The sequence below is a fragment of the Pan paniscus genome, chromosome 13 (genome assembly GCF_029289425.2).
Source record: "Pan paniscus chromosome 13, NHGRI_mPanPan1-v2.0_pri, whole genome shotgun sequence".
NCBI classification, from domain to species: domain Eukaryota; kingdom Metazoa; phylum Chordata; class Mammalia; order Primates; family Hominidae; genus Pan; species Pan paniscus.
This window is the reverse complement of record NC_073262.2, coordinates 64401273-64421227: the sequence shown is the minus strand read 5'-3', so window position 1 is coordinate 64421227 and position 19955 is coordinate 64401273. Positions and strand designations below refer to the sequence as shown.

At 36.9% G+C, this 19955-nt stretch overlaps 1 protein-coding gene across 6 annotated transcripts in view; it reads right to left on the bottom strand.

Moving 5' to 3' along the window:
- Positions 1-19955, bottom strand: part of SLC4A10 (solute carrier family 4 member 10) — a 477442-nt gene that overhangs the window by 256111 nt on the left and 201376 nt on the right. The window lies entirely within an intron of this gene.

The window sequence follows — 19955 nt, the reverse complement described above, 5'->3', positions numbered from 1 at the left end:
TTATAGTTTCCTGATTTTTTTTTTCTAGAATGAATGTGAAATTTTGTCAAATGCATTTTCTGCCTCAATTAAAATGATCATATGGTTTTGCTTATTCTGTTAATGTGGATTACTTTGCTTGGTTTTCAAATACTGAACCAGCCTTTCATTCCCAAGATAAAACCTAATTGGTCACAATATATTAGTCTTTTCATAGATTTGTGGACTTAATTTGCTAATGTTTTGTTGAAGATATCTGCGTTGATGTTCATGAGGGATATTAGTTTGCACATTTTCTTGTATTGCCTTTGTGTGATTTTGGTATCATGGTTAATTCTGGCTTCATAAAATGATTTGGGAAGTGTCTTTTTGTCTTCGATTTTCTAGAAGAAATTATGTAGAATTGGCATTATTACTTCATTAATTTTTAAGAGAATTCTCCAGTGAAAAATCTTGGCTAGAATTTTTTTTTTTTCTTTGGACAGGGTCTTCCTCTGTCGCCTAGGCTGGAGTACAGGGCGCGATTTCAGCTCACTGCAACCTCCATTTCCCGGGTTTGAGCAATCTCCTACCTCAGCCTCCCCAGTAGCTGGGACTACAGGTGCACACCACCATGCCCAGCTAATTTTTGTATTTTATGGTAGAGACAGGGTTTCACCATGTTGGTCAGGCTGGTCTTGAACTCCTGACCTCAGGTAATTTGCCCACCTTGAGCTCCCAAAATGTTGGGATTACAGGCGTGAGCCACCATGCCATTGTTGGCCTGAATATTTTTATTTTGAACTGTTTTTAACTGTGAATTCAGTTTAGGACTGAATAGTTATAGGACTATTCAATTTATTTCATTTGGGGTGAGTTTTGGTAGTATGTAATTTTCAAGAAATTGATCCATTCATCTAAGTTGACAGATTTATGTACATAGACTTTTCCTAGTATTCCCTTGTTAATACTAAAATGTCTGCAGAGTCTATAGTAATATTCGTTCTCTCATTCCTGATATTGGTAATTTGTGTCTTTACTTTCATTTTTATTTATGAGGCTTGATAGAAGTTTGTCAGTTCTTTTTCTCAGAGCTTTTAGAATCTCTTTAATCTCAGTCTTTTGCAATTTGATGATGATGTGCCCTTGGTGTGGTACTATTTTTATTTATTATGCTGTGCACTTGGTGAGCTCTTTAAATCATACACCGGTCCTTTTGTTCTCATAATATTTTAAAATTTGTTGGGATTATTTCTATTTTCTGTTTTCTCTTTCTGGAACTGTTATGTCAGATTTTAGACTTTGTGTCTTCTAATTTTCTCATTCTTTCTATTCTATTTTCCACCTTCCTCTCAATTTTCTTGGAGATTACCTCATCTTTATTTTCCTTTCATTGTGTTTAGTGTTTCACTTCAGCTATCATGTTTTCAATTTCCAAGAACTCTTATTTGTTCTCTCAATGTTCCTGTGTAATAGCACCTTCTTTTTATTTAATAGATCCAGTTTCTTGTCCTCTCTAAGGGTTTTAATGACAAAATTTGGAAAGATTTTTCTCCCATCCTACTCTCTGCTCCCAAAATATTTCTTTTTCCTAATGTATTGGCTTCTATCTTTTATGTTGGAAGCTTTCTTCAGAGATTGCATAATCTTTGGTTATCTGCTCATATTTAAGAGTGTGAACTAAATACTGAAGAAGCCCTGAGAATGTGGATTGAGCTTGTCAACTTTGAGCACACTGTAAAGTATTTGGTTTAGTTGTTTTTTGGGGGGAACACTGATTTCAATATGTTTGGGGCTTTCTTCTTGAGCTGGTTAGATTCCACAGAGAAGGATTCTGCAATATCCTGCCTGGTAACTGAAGGCCTGGCTGCCAGCTCTAGGAACAAGATGAAGGAATAGAGTTGATATTGCAGCTTTCTCACTGAATCCATCTGTTCTTAAGATAGTGTTTTCCACCTTTAACTGTACCTGGGTTACATAGTCCAAAGCAAATTTGAATAACCCTCTCCAGTGAATAAAATTCCAGTATTCTGCTGGAGTAGGGGTGGGAGATTTGCATGGCTATCTGAAGTGAGGAGAAAGAGTATTTGGAAGTGTGATTAACTTTTAATCCAATACTCTTTTAAACAACTTGAGTCTCTTTTTGTTTGTTTGTTTGCTTTTTGAGACAGAGTCTTGCTCTGTTGCCCAGGCCAGAGTGCAGTGGCACAGTTTCGGCCCACTGCAGCCCCCGCCTCCTAGGTTCAATTGATTCTCCTGCCTCAGCTTCCCGAGTAACTGGGATTACAGGCATGTGCCACCACACCTAGTTAAATTTTGTATTTTTAGTAGAGTTGAGGTTTCACCATGTTGGCCAGGCTGGTCTCCAACTCCTGACTGCAAATGATCTGCCTGCCTTGGCCTCCCAAAGTGCTGGGACTACAGGTGTGAGCCACCGCACCCGGCGAATTCTCTCTTACAAAGGTACCTGGTGCCTTTTCAGGTTGTGTCACTGTAAATTGGATTGGATTTCAGCTTTTGCCACTGCAAATTTATAATTCTGATTTCTCAGTAGGCCAAGACACTTAACATTTTCATTCTGCCTTTCTGCTTACAAAATTTCGTCAATTTTTTCCCTCTAACATTCTCCCCACATTCATTTAGTTTTGGGGGAGAGGAGCGGTTTAGAAAATTCCCTTAGTTGTCTTTTTAACAGGACTTCTGGAGACAGGAAAAGTAGCTGTGTATGTTGTATTAGCTAGTTTTACCTAAAGCCTCCTCATTTTACTTCATTTTTAATTCTACTATGTTTTCAGAGTAAGTAGCCAAAATAATACTTATTTGTATCCCTATTATTTGATAGTTACTATTATTATTCATTGTAATTGTCATTTTTCTAATCTCCACTTCACAGTAAACAACCCCTCAATGAGCTTCAGAAATCTCCTTTTTGTTGCCCTAAAGCATTTTTAAATATTCTTAAATCTATAAAACATAATCTATTGAGACATCATTAATAGATGATACTTACTAATCATTTAACACGTGCCAGAATCTGTACTAGGTAATGAGAATACTGAATTAAAAGACACACTTGCTTTCTAAGATTTCACATTCTAAGGGAGAAGACGTGCAAGTATGTGTGCTTTTAAATGTTATACATGGTAAATATTATGCCAGAAGTAGGTTTAGAATTCTAAGGGATATATAAATGAGAACCTAATCCCACTAACTTATGCTAAAACCAACAATTAAAGGACAAAAAGGATCAGGGTGAATAGGGTATTCCAGACAGATGGCACGGCTTTGGCAAAAGGATGGCAGTATCCATTAAGCCAATACATTAGGAAAATTGATTTCAAAGGTTATAAATCCCCACTTTTTAAAATTTGACTGAGTTTTTTCTTTAGACATCTCAAATGATTACACCACCCGGGTGAGAAGAGCATAAATCTAGTATTTTTACTGTAATTTTTTTGTAGGAGAAAATTAAGATACAGGCAAGCCAATAGGAGAGCTAGAACTAGAACTGAAATTTTGGTTTTCTGACTGTTATCTGAATGGTTAATCATTGAATAATTCTGACTTTGCATTCTGAAACTGTTAGTTCCTTAGCTGTCTTACTTTTTTCAGTGTTGCATATAATTACAGTAATAGCTAACATTCATCATAAGGCTTACAATGTGCCAGGAACAATGCTAAAACTTTGCATACATTATCTCCTTAAAAATCTTTAAAACAGATGAGTATTCTGAGACTTAAAGAGGTGAAAAAAGTTTCCCTGGACCACTCAGCTACAAAAAGTGGAAAGAGTTTGAAGACAGGTCAATGCTTCTAGTCAATGTGCCATACTACAAAGGTAGTATATTAGTTAAATGTAAAATCTAAAATTCCTCAATTTCACTTTAAAGCACCTCAGAGTCTGGCCCAGCCATACTTACATACCTCAGCCAATATGAATTCCTACTAGTGTTCAAAGCGATTTAGGCCATATTTGCTCATGAACATTTCATTCTCATTCTGCATTTTCTTATTCAACAAAAAATTTAGTAAGCAGTAACTATGTGCCAAGCACCATATAAGTTATGGCTTTAAAGAAATAAAAGATGTGTATTTAATGCCTTTGCCCTTAAACAGTTCACAGTTAAGAAAGAATAAAATCAATGACTCTAATAATGCATATATGGTGCTTCAACTAAGGTAAATCCTGGAATCTAGAAAAACATTAGAAGAAAACAACTAAGAATTAGTTGTTTCAGTGATGTGGGAATGTTTCAAAAGGAAGTGCTGCTTAATGTAAATAAATCCTAAGGAATAAGAAAAGGTCAGCAAGACAAAAACAAACATAAATGAGGGGGCAATGGCATTAAAGACAGAAGGGACCACATTTTAAGAGGCTTGAGAGAGTCTGCCTCTTTCTATCTAAACAGTAGAATTTAAGACTAAATTTAACCAAAGATGACTGTTTAAAAATCGCTACTTCAGAGAAGCTTTTCTTGACAACCCCCAGATTTGGTAAATTGCCTGTTTCAGATTCCCATAGCACGCTTCACTAAAGATTATATCTATCTTGTTCACACTGCTCCCCCAGCATTTAAGAAATAATAGATGTTCACAAAGTACCTGTTCAGCAAATGAATAAGTGGTGAATAAACATGTGACGAAACTACCAATGCCTCAGTATAGATGAAGTGATTGAAGAGTATATTTGGGATGTGGCAGGAGATGACCAATGAGCACTAAGTGCCTTTATGCCATGAAAATAACTCTAAAAATTATCTTGAAAGTAATGGTGAGCCTTTCAATGAGTTTAAGTAGGCAAACCCCTGATTCTGGTTTACATTTTAGAAGGAGTACTCTGGCAGCTCAGAAGTGAGTGAATTGGTTTTTGGATGGTTGAGGTGAGGGGAAGAAAAAGACCAGTTAAGAAATGGTTACAATAGTCCAGGTGAAGAAAAAGAAAAGAATGGGCAGATTTTGAACTCCTTCAGAGAAAGAATCTACCTAACTTGCTGATTAATTGGTTTTGAGGTTGCGATAAGGAAGTTGAGGATGATTGTCAGGTTGTCATGCTATGAAAGACAAAAACATTTTGAAGAGAATATAGTATATTTAGTTTGATACATATCAAGTTTGAGATATTTATAAGACAAATGAGCAGAGATGTCTACCAGGATGCAATGTCTACAACACTAAACAGAGGTTAAGGTATAGATTTCAGCTATAGATATGGAAGTCATCAGTATGTAAAGCAGCAATTCTCAACATTGTCTGCTAATTATATTTACTTGGAATGTTTTTTGAAAATATTCAAGCCTGGGTTCTATCTCCATAGATTTCATTTAGTGCTTCTGAAATAAATTTGGGGATTCAATGTTATTAAAAACCTACATATTTGATTCTGATGCATAGTCACTATTAAGAGCCACCAACAGTCGATTTAAATCATGGATATAGATCAGATTTGTTTTTTGCAAACAGTAGGCTGCATACCTTGAGGAAGATTGAGACAAAATTATCAGAAAGATTATGATAATAATAACTGCAATTTATTGAGAAGCTATGCCAGGAACTGTGCGTATATTATTTCTAGTGGAAACGAAACCAGAAGGAAGTACAATGAAACCAATGAAAGTCAAGTAACAGAGAACAAAAACAAGTGAATCCTGCACCTTCAACTGAAGTATCCGGGCTCCCCTATTGAGACTGACTAGGCAGTTGGCGTGACCCACGGAGAGCGAGAAAAAGCAGGGCAGAGTGACAGCCAACCCGTGAGCCACACAGAGCAAAGGAAGCTCCCACCCCCAGCCAAGGGAGGAGGTGAGTGATTGTAGTACCTGCCTGGTAAACCACACTTTTCCCATGGATCTGTGAAACCTGAAGATCAGGAGATCCCCTCATGAACCCATGCCACTAGTGCCTTGGGACCCAAGCACAGGGCTGTGCAGACTCTCGGCAGGCTCAGGTTGTGACCACGGGCAGCAGGCTGGAGAGTGCCTAAGACGAACTGAGGGAAAGGGACAGCCTCCATCACTGCAGCATCAGTCGGCCGCTTTCCCCTACCAGTGCTAGGGATACTGAGTAGTTTGGACCTGGAGGAATTCCCCACAGTGCAGTCCAGCAGCTGCGGCAGATTGTGGCCAGACTGCTTCTTTAGGTCGGATTTGGATCCATCCCTCCTCACCAGGCAGGGCATCCCTGTGAGAATTTCAGCAACTCCATCCAGGCGTTTACAGAGAGAAATCTGATCTCCCTGGGATGGAGGCCCTGTGGGGAGGAGAGGACGCAGTCTTGTGGGTTCAGTGGACTTAGTCTTTCCTGTCTGCTGGCTCTGAAGAGTCCAGGCAGACCAGACAAAGGGGATTTTCCCCAGAGCAGTGCACCACCTCTGCCAAGGGGTAGCCAGAGTGCTTCGTTAAGTGAGTCCCTGATCCCATGCCTCTTGACTTGGGGAGACCCCCCAAAAGGGGTCGCCAGACACCTTGTACAGGAGCATTCTGGCCAGCATCAGGTTGGTGCTCCTCTGGGACAGAGCTCCCATCCTTGCTGTTCTGCAGCCTCCACTGGTGACACCTCCAAGTGTGGAAGGGATTTAGGTAAATAGGATCTGGAGAGGACCCCCAGCAAACCACATCAGCCCTGTGGAAGAGAGGCCTAACTGTTAAAAGAAAAGCAAACAAACAGAAAGCAACAAAACAGCAACATCAACAGAAAAGAACCCCACAAAAACCCCATTCAAAGGTCAGCAGCCCCAAAGGTCAAAGGTAGATAAGCTCATGAAGATGAGAAAGAACCAATGCAAACATTCTGAAAACTCAAAAAGCCAGAGTGCCTCTCTCCTCCAAATGATCACAACGTCTCTCCAGCAAGGGCATAGAACCGGGCTGAGGGTGAGATGGATGAACTGACAAAAGTAGGCTGCAGAAGGTGAGTAATAACAAATTTCACCAAGCTAAAGGAGTACGTTCTAACCCAATGCAAAGAAGTGAAGAACCGTGATAAAACAGGAGCTGTTAACCAGAATAAACAGTTTAGAGAGGAACATAAATGACCTGATGGAGGTGAAAACACAACAGAATAACTTCACAATGCAACCACAACTATCAATAGCTGAATAGACCAAATGGAGAAAAGAATCTCAGAGCTTGAAGACTATCTTGCTGAAATAAGACAGGCGACAAGATTAGAGAAAGAAGAATGAAAAGGAACAAACAAAACATCCAAGAACTATAAGGATTATGTAAAAAGACCAAACTATGACGGATTGGGGTACCTGAAAGAGATGGAAAGAATGGAACCAAATTGGAAAACATACTTCAGGATATCATCCGAGGGAAATTCCCCAACCTAGCAAGACAGGCCAACATTCAAATTCAGGAAATCCAGAGAACCCCAGTAAGATAATCCATGAGTAGATCAACCCCAAGACATATAGTCGTCAGATTCTCCAAGGTAGAAATGAAGGAAAAAATGTTAAGGGCAGCCAGAGAGAAAAGCCAGGTCACCTACAAAGGGAAGTCCATCAGACTAACAGCAAACCTCTCAGTGGAAACCCTATAAGCCAGCAGAGACTGGGGGCCAATATTCAACAGTCTTAAAGAAAAGAATTTCTAACCCAAAATTTCATACCTGGCTAAACCACGCTTCATAAGTGAAGGAGAAATAGAACCCTTTTCAGACACGCAAATACTGAGGGAATTTGTCACCACCTGGCCTGCCTGCCTTGTAAGAGCTCCTGAAAAAAGCACTAAATATGGAAGGGAAAATCATTAGCAGCCACTACAAAAACACACTGAAGTACACAGACCAATGACACTATGAAGCAACTACACTAACAAATCTACAAAATAACTAGCTAGCATCATGATGACAGGATCAAATTCACACATAACGATATTATTCTTCAATTAAATGGGCTAAATGCCCAAATCAAAAGACACAGAATAGTAAGCTGGATAAAGAGTCAAGGCCCTGGCTCATGCCTGTAATCCAAGCACTTTGGGAGGCTGAGGTGGGTGGATCACCTGAGGACAGGAGTTCAAGACCAGCCTGATCAACATGGTGAAACCCCATCTCTGCTACAACTACAAAAATTAGCTGGGCGTGGTGTCACATGCCTGTAATCCCGGCTACTTGGGAGGATGAGGCAGGAGAATTACTTGAACCTGGGGGGCAGAGGTTGCAGTGACCAAGATCATGCCACTGTACTCCAGCCTGGGCGACAGAGCAAGACTCTGTATCAAGAAAAAAAAGAAAAAAAAAAAAAAGAGTCAAGACTCATTGGCATGCTGTATTCAAGAGATCCATCTCACATACAAAGATACAGATAGGCTCAAAATAAAGGGATGGAGGAAAATTTACCAAGCAAATGGAAAGCAGAAAAAAGCAGGAGTTGAAATCCTAGTTTCTGACAAAAGAGACTTTAAACCAACAAAGATCAAAAAAGACAAAGAAGGGCATTATATAATGGTAAAGGGTTCAATTCAACAAGAGGAGCTAACTGTCCTAATTATATATGCTCCCAATACAGGAGCACCCAGATTCATAAAACACATTCTTGGAGACCTATGAAGAGACTTAGACTCCCACACAATAACAGTGGGAGATACAAGGTAATTTATAGATTCAATGCCATCCCCATCAAGCTACCAATGACTTTCTTCACAGAATTGGAAAAACTACTTTAAAGTTCATATGGAACCAAAAAAGTACCCGCATCACCAAGTCAATCCTAAGCCAAAAGAACAAAGCTGGAGGCATCACACTACCTGACTTCAAACTATACTACAAGGCTACAGTAACCAAAACAGCATGGTACTGGTACCAAAACAGAGATATAGATCAATGGAACAGAACAGAGCCCTCAGAAATAACACTGCATATCTACAACTATCTGATCTTTGACAAACTTGAGAAAAACAAGCAATGGGGAAAGGATTCCCTATTTAATAAATGGTGCTGGGAAAACTGGCTAGCCATATGTAGAAAGTTGAAACTGGATCCCTTCCTTACACGTTATACAAAAATTAATTCAAGATGGATTAAAGACTTAAACGTTAGACCTAAAACCATAAAAACCCTAGAAGAAAACCTAGGCATTACCATTCAGGACATATGCATGGGCAAGGACTTCATGTCTAAAACACCAAACGCAATGGCAACAAAAGCCAAAATTGACAAATGGGATCTAATTAAACTAAAGAGCTTCTGCACAGCAAAAGAAACTACCATCAGAGTGAACAGGCAACCTACAAAATGGGAGAAAATTTTCGCAACCTACTCATCTGACAAAGGGCTAATATTCAGAATCTACAATGAACTCAAATTTACAAGAAAAAAACAAACAACCCCATCAAAAAGTGGGCAAAGGATATGAACAGACATTTCTCAAAAGAAGACATTTATGCAGCCAACAGACACACGAAAAAATGCTCATCATCACTGGTCATCAGAGAAATGCAAATCAAAACCACAATGAGATACCATCTCACACCAGTTAGAATGGCAATCATTAAAAAGTCAGGAAACAACAGGTGCTGGAGAGGATGTAGAGAAATAGGAACACTTTTACACTGTTGGTGGGACTGTAAACTAGTTCAACCATTGTGGAAGTCAGTGCGGCGATTCCTCAGGGATCTAGAACTAGAAATACCATTTGACCCAGCCATCCCATTACTGGGTATACCCAAAGGACTGTAAATCATGCTGCTATAAAGACACATGCACATGTATGTTTATTGTGGCTCTATTCACAATAGCAAAGACTTGGAACCAACCCAAATGTCCAACAATGATAGACTGGATTAAGAAAATGTGGCACATATACACCATGGAATACTATGCAGCCATAAAAAATGATGAGTTCATGTCCTTTGTAGGGACATGGATGAAATTGGAAATCATCATTCTCAGTAAACTATCGCAAGGACAAAAAACCAAACACCGCATGTTCTCACTCATAGATGGGAATTGAATAATGAGAACACATGGACACAGGAGGCAGAACATCACACTCTGGGGACTGTTGTGGGGTGGGGGGAGGGGAGAGGGATAGCATTAGGAGATATACCTAATTCTAAATGACGAGTTAATGGGTGCAGCACACCAGCATGGCACATGTATACATATGTAACTAACCTGCACATTGTGCACATGTACCCTAAAACTTAAAGTATAATAATAAAAAAAAACAGTGGGAGATAATAACACCCTGCTGTCAATATTAGACTCATCATCACGACAGAAAATCAACAAAGATATTCAGGACTTGAAGTCAGCTCTGCATCAAGTGAACTTGATAGTTATCTACAGATCTTTCCACCCAAAAACAACAGAATATACATTCTTCTCAGCACTACATGGTGCCTACTCTAAAATTGATCACATAAGTGGAAGTAAAACACTCTTCAGCAAATGCAGAAGAACTGAAATCACAACAGTCTCTCAGACCATGGCACAATCAAATTAGAATTCAAAATTAAGAAACTCACTCAAAACTACACAACTACATGGAAATTGAACAACCCACTCCTGAATGACTTCTGGGTGAATAAAATAATTAAGGCAAAAATCAAGAAGTTCTTTGAAACTAATGAGAACAAAGAGAGCATACCAGAATCTCTGGGACACAGCTAAAGCAGTGTTAAGAGGGAAATTTATAGCACTAAATGCTGCCATCAAAATGCTAGCAATATCTCAAACCCACATCCTAACATCACAACTGAAAGAACTATTTACAGAGAACCAAGAGCAAACAAACCCCAAAGCTAGCAGAAGACAAGAAATAAGCAAGATCAGAGCAGAACTGAAGGAGAGAGACACACAAAAAAACCCTTCAAAAAATCAATGAATCCAGGAGGTGATTTTTTTAAAAAATTAATAAAATAGCTAGACCACTAGGTAGACTAATAAAGAAGAAAAAAGAGAAAAATCAAATAGACACAGTAAAAATGATAAAGGGGATATCACAGAAATACAAACAACCATCAGAGAATACTATAAACACCTCTATGCAAACAAACTAGAAAATCTAGGAGAAATGGATAAATTCCTGGACACATACACCCTCCTCACACTGACCCACAAAGAAGTTGATTCCCTGAAGAATAACCAATAACCAATAACCAATAACAAGTTCTGAAATTGAGGCAGTAAAAATAGCCTCCCAAACAAAACAGCCCAGGACCAGATGAATTTACAGCTGAATTCTACCAGAGGTACAAAGAGGAGTTGGTACCATTTCTTCTGAAACTATTCCAAACAATTGGAAAGGAGGGACTCCTCTGTAAACCATTTTATGAGGCCAGCATCATCCTCACACCAAAACCTGGGAGAGATATAACAAATAAAGAGAACTTCAGGCCAATATCCCTGATGAATATCAGTGCAAAAATCTTCAAGAAAATGCTGGCAAAATGAATCCAGCAGCACATCAAAAAGCTTATCCACCGCAATCAAGTCTACTTCATCCCTGGGATGCAAGGGTGGTTCAGCGTATGCAAATCAATATACATAATTCATCACATGAACAGAACTAAAGAAAAAAACCACATGATTATCTCATTAGATGCAGAAAAAGGACTTTGATAAAGTTCAACATCCCTTCGTCTTAAAAACTCTAAATAAACTAGGTTTGAAGGAACATACCTCAAAATAATAAAAGCCATTTATGACAAACTCACAGCCAATATCATACTGAATGGGCAAAAGCTGGAAGCATTCCCCTTGAAAACTGGCACAAGACAAGGATGCTCTCTCACCACTCCTATTCAAATAGTATTGGAAGTTCTGGCCAGGGCAATCAGGCAAAGAGAAATAAATAAAGCGTATTCAAATAGAAAGAGAAGAAATCAAATTGTCTTTGCCCATAACATGATTCCATACCTAGAAAACCCCATCATCTCAGCCCAAAAGCTTCTTAAGCAGATAAGCAACTTCAGCAAAATCTCAGGATAAAAAATCAACATACAAAAATCACAGGTATTCCTATACACCAACAACAGACAAGCATAAAGCCAAATCATGAATGAACTCCCATTCACAATTGCTACAAAGAGAATAAAATACCTAGAATACAGCTAACAAGGAATGTGAAGGACCTCTTCAAGGAGAACTACAAACCACTGCTCAAGGAAATCAGAGAGGACTCAAACAAATCGAAAAACAATCCACACTCATGGATAAGAAGAATCAACATCATGAAAATGGCCATACGGCCCAAAGTAATTTATAGATTCAATGATTAAACTACCAATGACATTCTTCACAGAATTAGAAAAAAATATTTTAAAATTCATATGGAACCAAAAAAGAGCTGGTATAGTCAAGACAATCCTAAGCAAAAAAGAATAAAGCTGGCAACATCACCCTACCCAACTTCAAACTGTACTACAAGGCTACAGTAACCAAAGCAGCATGGTATTGGTACAGAAACAGACACATAGACCAATGGAACGGAATAGAGAACTCAGAAATAAGACCATACATTTACAATTATCTGATCTTCAACAAACCTGACAAAAACAAGCAATGGAGAAAGGATTCCCTATTTAATAAATAGTGCAGAAAATTGAAAATGGACCTTTTCCTTACATCTTATACAAAAATTAACTCAAGATGGAGTAAAGACTTAAATGTAAAACCCAAAACTATAAAAACCCTAGAAGAAAATCTAGGCAATACCATTCAGGACATAGGCACGGGCAAAGATTTCATGACAAAAATATCAAAAGCAATTGCAACAAAAGCAAAAATTTACAAATGGGATCTAATTAAACTAAAGAACTTCTGCACAGCAAAAGAAACTATCATCAGAGAAAACAGACAACCTACAGAATGGGAGATTTTTGCAATCCATCCATCTGGCACAGGCCTAGTATCCAGACTCTACAAGGAACATAAACAAATTTAGAAGAAAAAAAAACCCCATCAAAAAGTGGGCAAAGGACATGAACAGACACTTCTCAAAAGAAGATATATAAGCAGCCAAAAAACATATTTAGAAAAAGCTTAATATCGCTGATTATTAGAGAAATGCAAATTAAAACCACAATAAGATACCATCTCATGCCAGTCAGAATGGTGATTATTAAGAAGTCAAGAAACAACAGATGCTAGCGAGGCTGTGGAGAAACAGAAACACTTTTACATTTTTGGTGGGAGGGTAAATTAGTTCAAACATTGTAGAAGACAGTGTGGCAATTCCTCAAAGACCTGGAACCAGAAATACCATTTGACCCTATTACTGGGTATACACTCAAAGGAATATAAATCATTCTATTATAAAGATACATGCGTGCGTATATTCATTGCAGCACTATTAACAATATCAAAGGCATGGAATCAACCCAAATGCCCATCAATGATAGGCTGGATAAAGAAAATGTGGTACATAGACACCCTGGAATACTATGTGGCCATAGAAAGGAATTAGATCATGTCTTTTACAGGGATATGGATGGAGCTGGAAGCCATTATCATCTGCAAACTAATGCAGGAACAGAAAACCAAATACCACATGTTCTCACTGGGAGCTGAAAGATGAGAACACATGGACACAGGCAGGGGAAAAACACACACTGGGGTCTGCTGCGGGGTGTGCGAGAAGAGGGGGAGCATAAGGAAAAATAGCTAATGCATGCTGGGCTTAATACCTAGGTGATGGGTTGATAGGTGCAGCAAACCACCTTGGCACACATTTACCTATGTAACAGACCTGCGTATCCTGCACATGTACCCCAGAACTTAAAATAAAATAAAAGTCACAATTCTTCCATTAAGTCTTTCACAGTAGTTTCAGTTTACCTTCATGTCTTTAGTCTCAATTTGGCATTTAGAATATGCTAATTTATACATGGCTATCTAATTCAGGTGTCTATACTCTAAACAGTATGAAACAGTAGTTAAGGCCAACAGCTGTAGAGCTAGACTTTCTGGGTTTGAAACTCAAATTTTCCTATCCTTTGCCGGCAATTTTGATCTTGGGCAAGCTACTAAATTTCTTTTTCAGTATACTATATATACTTAAGGTAGAATGTATACGTATGTATAGACATACATACATACTAAAATTGTGTTTACATAGGATGTAGAGTATGTGTGTGTACATATATGCATATTTGTGTGTATACACACAAATATACACATACATATTTGTAGCATTTACCTAGTTCAGTGGGGATAATTATAATAACCAATGTTTATTAAGCTAGGCACTGTATCAAACACTCTAGGCACTGTTTGAAGTATTAATTTATTATTTTACTTGATTTTCATTACAACTCTAGAGATTAACATATTAGTGTCCTCATTTCACAGATGAAAACACTGAAGAAAAGAGAGATTAAGTAACTTCCTAAGATAAAAATTGCCAGTAAAGTGGAAGATATGGGATCATAACACAGGAGTCCCGCTCTGGAGCCCTAGCTCCTTGCTACTGTGGTATACAGCTTTCCTCCATGTTATACAGTAGCCTCAATAAATTCTTATGAGATTAAATTGAATTTGGGGAAAAAAATGAGTAGGGATAATGATATACATTTACATGCCACACATCATAATATGCTTCACTGGAACCAGCCTCTGTTGCCTTTTAGAAAGTGTAGTTTCATGGAGGAATATTGAATTCTCCCTTAACTTATTCTTCTTATTAATCTTCCCATATTGCCATTTTTAAAAGTCTTAAGGTGAAGAAAGGGTCCTTTTCCTCTAAATGCCTTCTATTTGCTTTTTGAGAAAGAAAACCATGTTTAAATGCTTAAACATTTTTAGAACAACTTGAAGCCCAATGATATTCAAGGTTTCTTTCAGAAATGGGACTATGATTCTAAGACAAGCACTGAAAATTTGTTGGGTTCCTACCAGGTGAATGGCTCTTTCCTAGGCAATGTGAAGTTGCAAAGATTAATAAGTACAACTTCACAGGAACTTCTAGAAAATACGACTTTCAAATAATGTAGATTTATACAGGAAGTACAGAGCATTCTCAGTTATATGAGTCTCCTATTGTTCTAAAAATAGAGTCAGATGAGCACCTGTGTCTGGTTTTATTTTAACTCTCCCTGTAGAATTCCAGGAGTTTTACTTCTGACATACTTTTTATGGATCATTTATACTAAGTGAGAGTAATAAGTTCCAATTTTTTCACAATTACCATGTACAAATGACGTCTTCCTGCATCTGATACCAAAAGTCACATCCCAGCTGTCACATCTAAAGGAAATCTGCTCTTGGAAGGTATCCAGCTTTTTTACTAACCTCAGGCAATACTAAAATGCCTCTGGTGTATGGAGTAGAAGAAGGCGATATTAAAAGTATTTGCAAACATGGTTTACTTTATGATTTTTAAATGAACAGAGAACAAAGGTAAAATATTCAACGACTTCCGTGATTCAAAATGGTAATTTTAATTTCCAATTTTCCCTAAGACAAAGTCCTTTTTATCCAACTATTCACCATAGTAACATGAGTATTCATTGTATTAAAATGATCCCACTAGATTGTCCTTGCTTTAGGAAATGTCAAAAACAAAGCCAAAGCTAAATCAGATTACGTACCAATAAAATGGAGTTTACATCACGGACAAGCAGGAGGTCTCTTAGGATCTGAAATCTAGGACTTTTGAGTGCTTGTGGATAGACTGAGAAATGCTCTCATGTGCAATTTTGATAGAAAATTTTATTAAAATCCTTCAGTTTGTTTCTACCCCCTACCTTGTCTACTAACTACTAAATCTACTCAGGAATTTAATTTTCATTCTCAAAGTCTCAAGAGGGTTAGAGCTCTGAAAATGACTTCAAAATATAGGTACTGCTCTTTTGTTTTTTTTATTTTATTTTTTCCAGGAATAAGTACATCAGCAAAGAAATGTTCTCAGTTTAGAAATCATAGTCTAGCATTCAAGATTCTACACTTATCTGGTCCCAACAAACCTTTCCTGTGGTGAGTCTAAGTTATCCCACTAGGCTATAGCCAAAATGAACTATTCTATTATTTGCTTTCTGCCTCCCTACCTTTAATGATGTTGTTTCCTCTGCCTGAAATGACCTTTTCTCTCTATTTTGGCCAGTCTTCAAGACTACCTCATGGCATTCACTACTTTCATATTCTGCCATAGTTACTTGTATTTTGTAGTTACAACCCATTACCTGTGACCTCCTGAAGGCAGAGACCTACAGACTTTTATATCCTTGCCCAGTACAATTCTTTCTAGAACATTGTAGGATTTTGTATGTTTGTTTTTAAAAATTGCATTATTCTGAGATTCAACTGACTCTGCCAATTTGGGGGAAACAGCAGCACACTGAGGAAATTTCTTCAGAGGAGAGAAGTGAAATTCAGAGATGTAACAAAATGCCATATTTAAGCATATAAATTTAATCCAAATATCATATTACTCACTTCTCTTTGAAGTTTATTGAGAATTTTAAGCAGATAAATGTTTTTACATTAAATAATCACCAGCAATTCAAAATATTATACTCTATCAAATGGGAACTTGAATTGTTCTACTTATATATGTAGCATTCCATTTATAATATATTTCATTTAGTGTTTCATCTAGAATAAAAATGCCAAGAAATAAAATTATTAAAAACAAGTTGTGTTTGACTTTCGGTAAAATTTTTTGTCTTGGACATTTTTGATGACTAAGTATCACTAAATCTATGCTAGGTAAATTTGCCCCTATTATTTTTTTTAAGCCTTCAAAGAAAGGCTTTTTTTTACCCCTTAATTTTAGTCTTAAACAATAAACAAGAAAGACCTTAAGTTGCTGTTAAATTTTCCCAAAGTCCTAGTAATCTTTCAGTCATGAATAAAGTAGTTGGTGTAATACAGAGAAGCAAAGAATCTGCACACATAGAATTCTAAGAGAGTTTGGATCAGCCTAGCAGGTAGATATAAAGTTTAAACACAAAATCTTTCATCAAGTCACAATTCTTATTGTCAGTAAATGTTAGAATTGAATCGGATATAGCATGTTGTTCTTTGTTTGCATTTTTATAACTATATTTCAGTGTAGCATATATTTTTGGCTGAATTTCTTATTTGATAAAGAGATTAAGGGAGAGGGAACAAAACTAAACTGCATGATGACTGTTACAAAGTCTTGCCAATAGCCCATCCAACCTCTTAGAATGTCTATAACAAAGTCTGTCGACAAAGGATGTTGACAATAATATGTTTGATATATGTCAGGTACTCTTATAAGTGTTTCACATACATTAACTCAATGTTTACCACAACTCTTTGAGGTAGGTGCCATTATTATCCCTATATTACATATCAGGAAACAAGCCAAGATCATACAGCCGGTAAGTAGCATAGCTAAGATTTGAACCCAGAGAACATGGCAGTCCAGACACTGAACCATTGCACAAGCCTCTTACTGCAGCCAGCCATTACAAACCAGAAGAATTTGCAAATCAATTTTCTATTGCTCTAATACAAGGAAACAGGCACTTTGGAGGCACTATCAGGCAGCGTGTTCCAGTTTGGGATTCTGGGGAAACAAGGGCTTTGCATCTTCTCTACCCACCTTCCTGCAACTTTCAGCAAACATATTGGAATGAAAGAGAAGAGAGTAATGCCTGACTGTTCACCAAGCAGCAGCTAAGGTCCACTTCCATAATTAGTTGGTCCTGATCTGCTTTCTCAGAACCTGAGGTAAATCCTATTCCCCCATTTTATTCAAAGGACTCTCCAAATGACCTAGTTAGTAACAGATACTTCCATATTTGCTACTCTTTATTTCCAAGTTTTATCCCTATAAAGTCAAAACCCCTTCCATAATACTTAATTACCCACACTGAGCCTGGAATTAGACAGGATTGATCAAGTCTCTATGTTGAGCTGATACTTCTACCTCCTGCCAGTGGACTGGGTCCACCTTCAGTCTCATACTGAGAGTGATGGCTTATACAACATGCAAAGCTATTTTGCTATTTTACTGATTCACAGTTTATAAAGCCCTATACAAGAAATTATGCACTCTAAAAGTCTTTAATGCAATTTTCAATAAAGTTATGGGATGCATAATGATACAGTTTGACCTAAGCCTTCATTTATCTAATATCAAGAAATTTACATGAGGAAAAAAGGTTACATGTAACTCCTTCTAGGATTCATCAGCTTATAGATTAAGTTAAAACTGATTGTAGCATACTGCCTATCAAAAGTCCATTCAAAATGTGAACACAATTTATTGTATACATTTTCTAATCTCCTTGAAAGCAGGAAATGACTTTTTCTTTTCTGCATTCCTCATAACACCAAATACATACAGTATCATGCAATGCTCAGCCTTTACTATGTTTACTGAATTGAAGAATTACTCAAATAGTTTTTATAGGCAGCTTACCTTTAAAACCTTTATGATGTATAATGAAATGCATGTAAAATAGTATAAACGAAGGCAGCCTTTGTAAGGAAGATGACCAATCATTACTGGGCAAGTTTACAATCAGTTTTATCATTCCAAAGATCAAGATTATCTTGCCATGCAAGAAGAAAGATTGGCATTGCATTTAACTACATTCTAACCAGTCTTTGCTTTTTATTGTAGTATATTTTGAAATAGTAATAGAGAAAAATTTATCTGATTTGTGACAGAAATGACAATTCTAAAATAGTAATTTTTTTCCACCTTACAAAATTATCAAGATATCCTCATTTAAATGCCACTAACGGAAAGTAACTAAAAATCTTTACAGTTTGGTTCTCTTGAAAGGTCAGGAATACAGTGAAAAATAGCAGAATGCTGTGAAACCAATACCAAGAGGAATCCCAAAGCAATGCCAAGAAACAGAATGTACTCATAATGACTAATACATGCAAATACTGGAAATAAATTCTAACAGATTAGACATGTTTTGTTGCAATTAAAAGGTATATTCAAATCATTTCAAAATTAATCAAGCTTAAGAATATGCCAATCTTCCCTACTAATAAGAATATAAGCTGGCTAAGTAGCCTGAATAACATATAAATTATAGTCAATATCAGTAGGCAGAATGTGTTTTTAATTAAAAAGGAGAAACCCCTTAACTGAATCAATTCATTGTTTCAGACTTCCTTAAATATATTCATTTTTTAATCTATGTCCTTTCACCCTGATAAGGCATTAAATTACAATCAGGCTACAGAATCATGAAGACAAAACCATCTTGCTGTTGAGAACTGCTGCAATATATTTCTCTCTTTTTGATCATTTAATATGGAGTACCTGAAAAGTTCTCTAACATTGAGGCAGAAGCATGTACAATATTTTGAAAAATGAAATATATTTCTTTCAAAATCTGAATGTCAAATATAGGTAGTTTCTTATCCAAGTATATAATTCTGAGGACATGCTATAACAAATCAAAGTTAAATGCATTATATATAACTTGATGGGTGAAAATAGTTTAAAATAAATGGCAGAGTTTCAGTACAAAATGGACACCGAAATCCAAATCATTTGCATGTTTAACATAGTCAAGTATTTTCAGTTTGAAAATGAAAGTAAGCAAAGGACGAAGCTCTCTGGGTCAAAAAATCTTCAACAAGCTTAAATGACACAAGCTTTCTTTGTGAAAAACAGATTTATAGTCTCCTTTCTTCTATGAACAATACGTTAGTATATATCTACCTTAAAAGCACCAAGAGCATCAATATTTCAATAGATCTGAGAAATGATTAAAACCAGTGTCTTTACAACAGTTCAGATAATGCAACATAAATTTCAGGAAATTAGTTTATAGGTCAGATGCTGACAAAGATGATTCTATTCACCAAACTTTCTTTGCTATGTAGCACACTACAATGGTAGCAGCATCAATTTCTATGGTTAAGAAATTCCAAATAATAAAAATATTTGCAATATATCAGTATCTGTAAGCAGCTAGCTACGATGTATCCTTATCAGTTTGATCAATTTATACTATTTTTATCACTTGAAGTAAAATATAAAGATTGACTCTATTCAGGCTTAATCTGGAAAAATCTGAAGTGCCCCAAACCTTGCTTTTAATCACATTCAA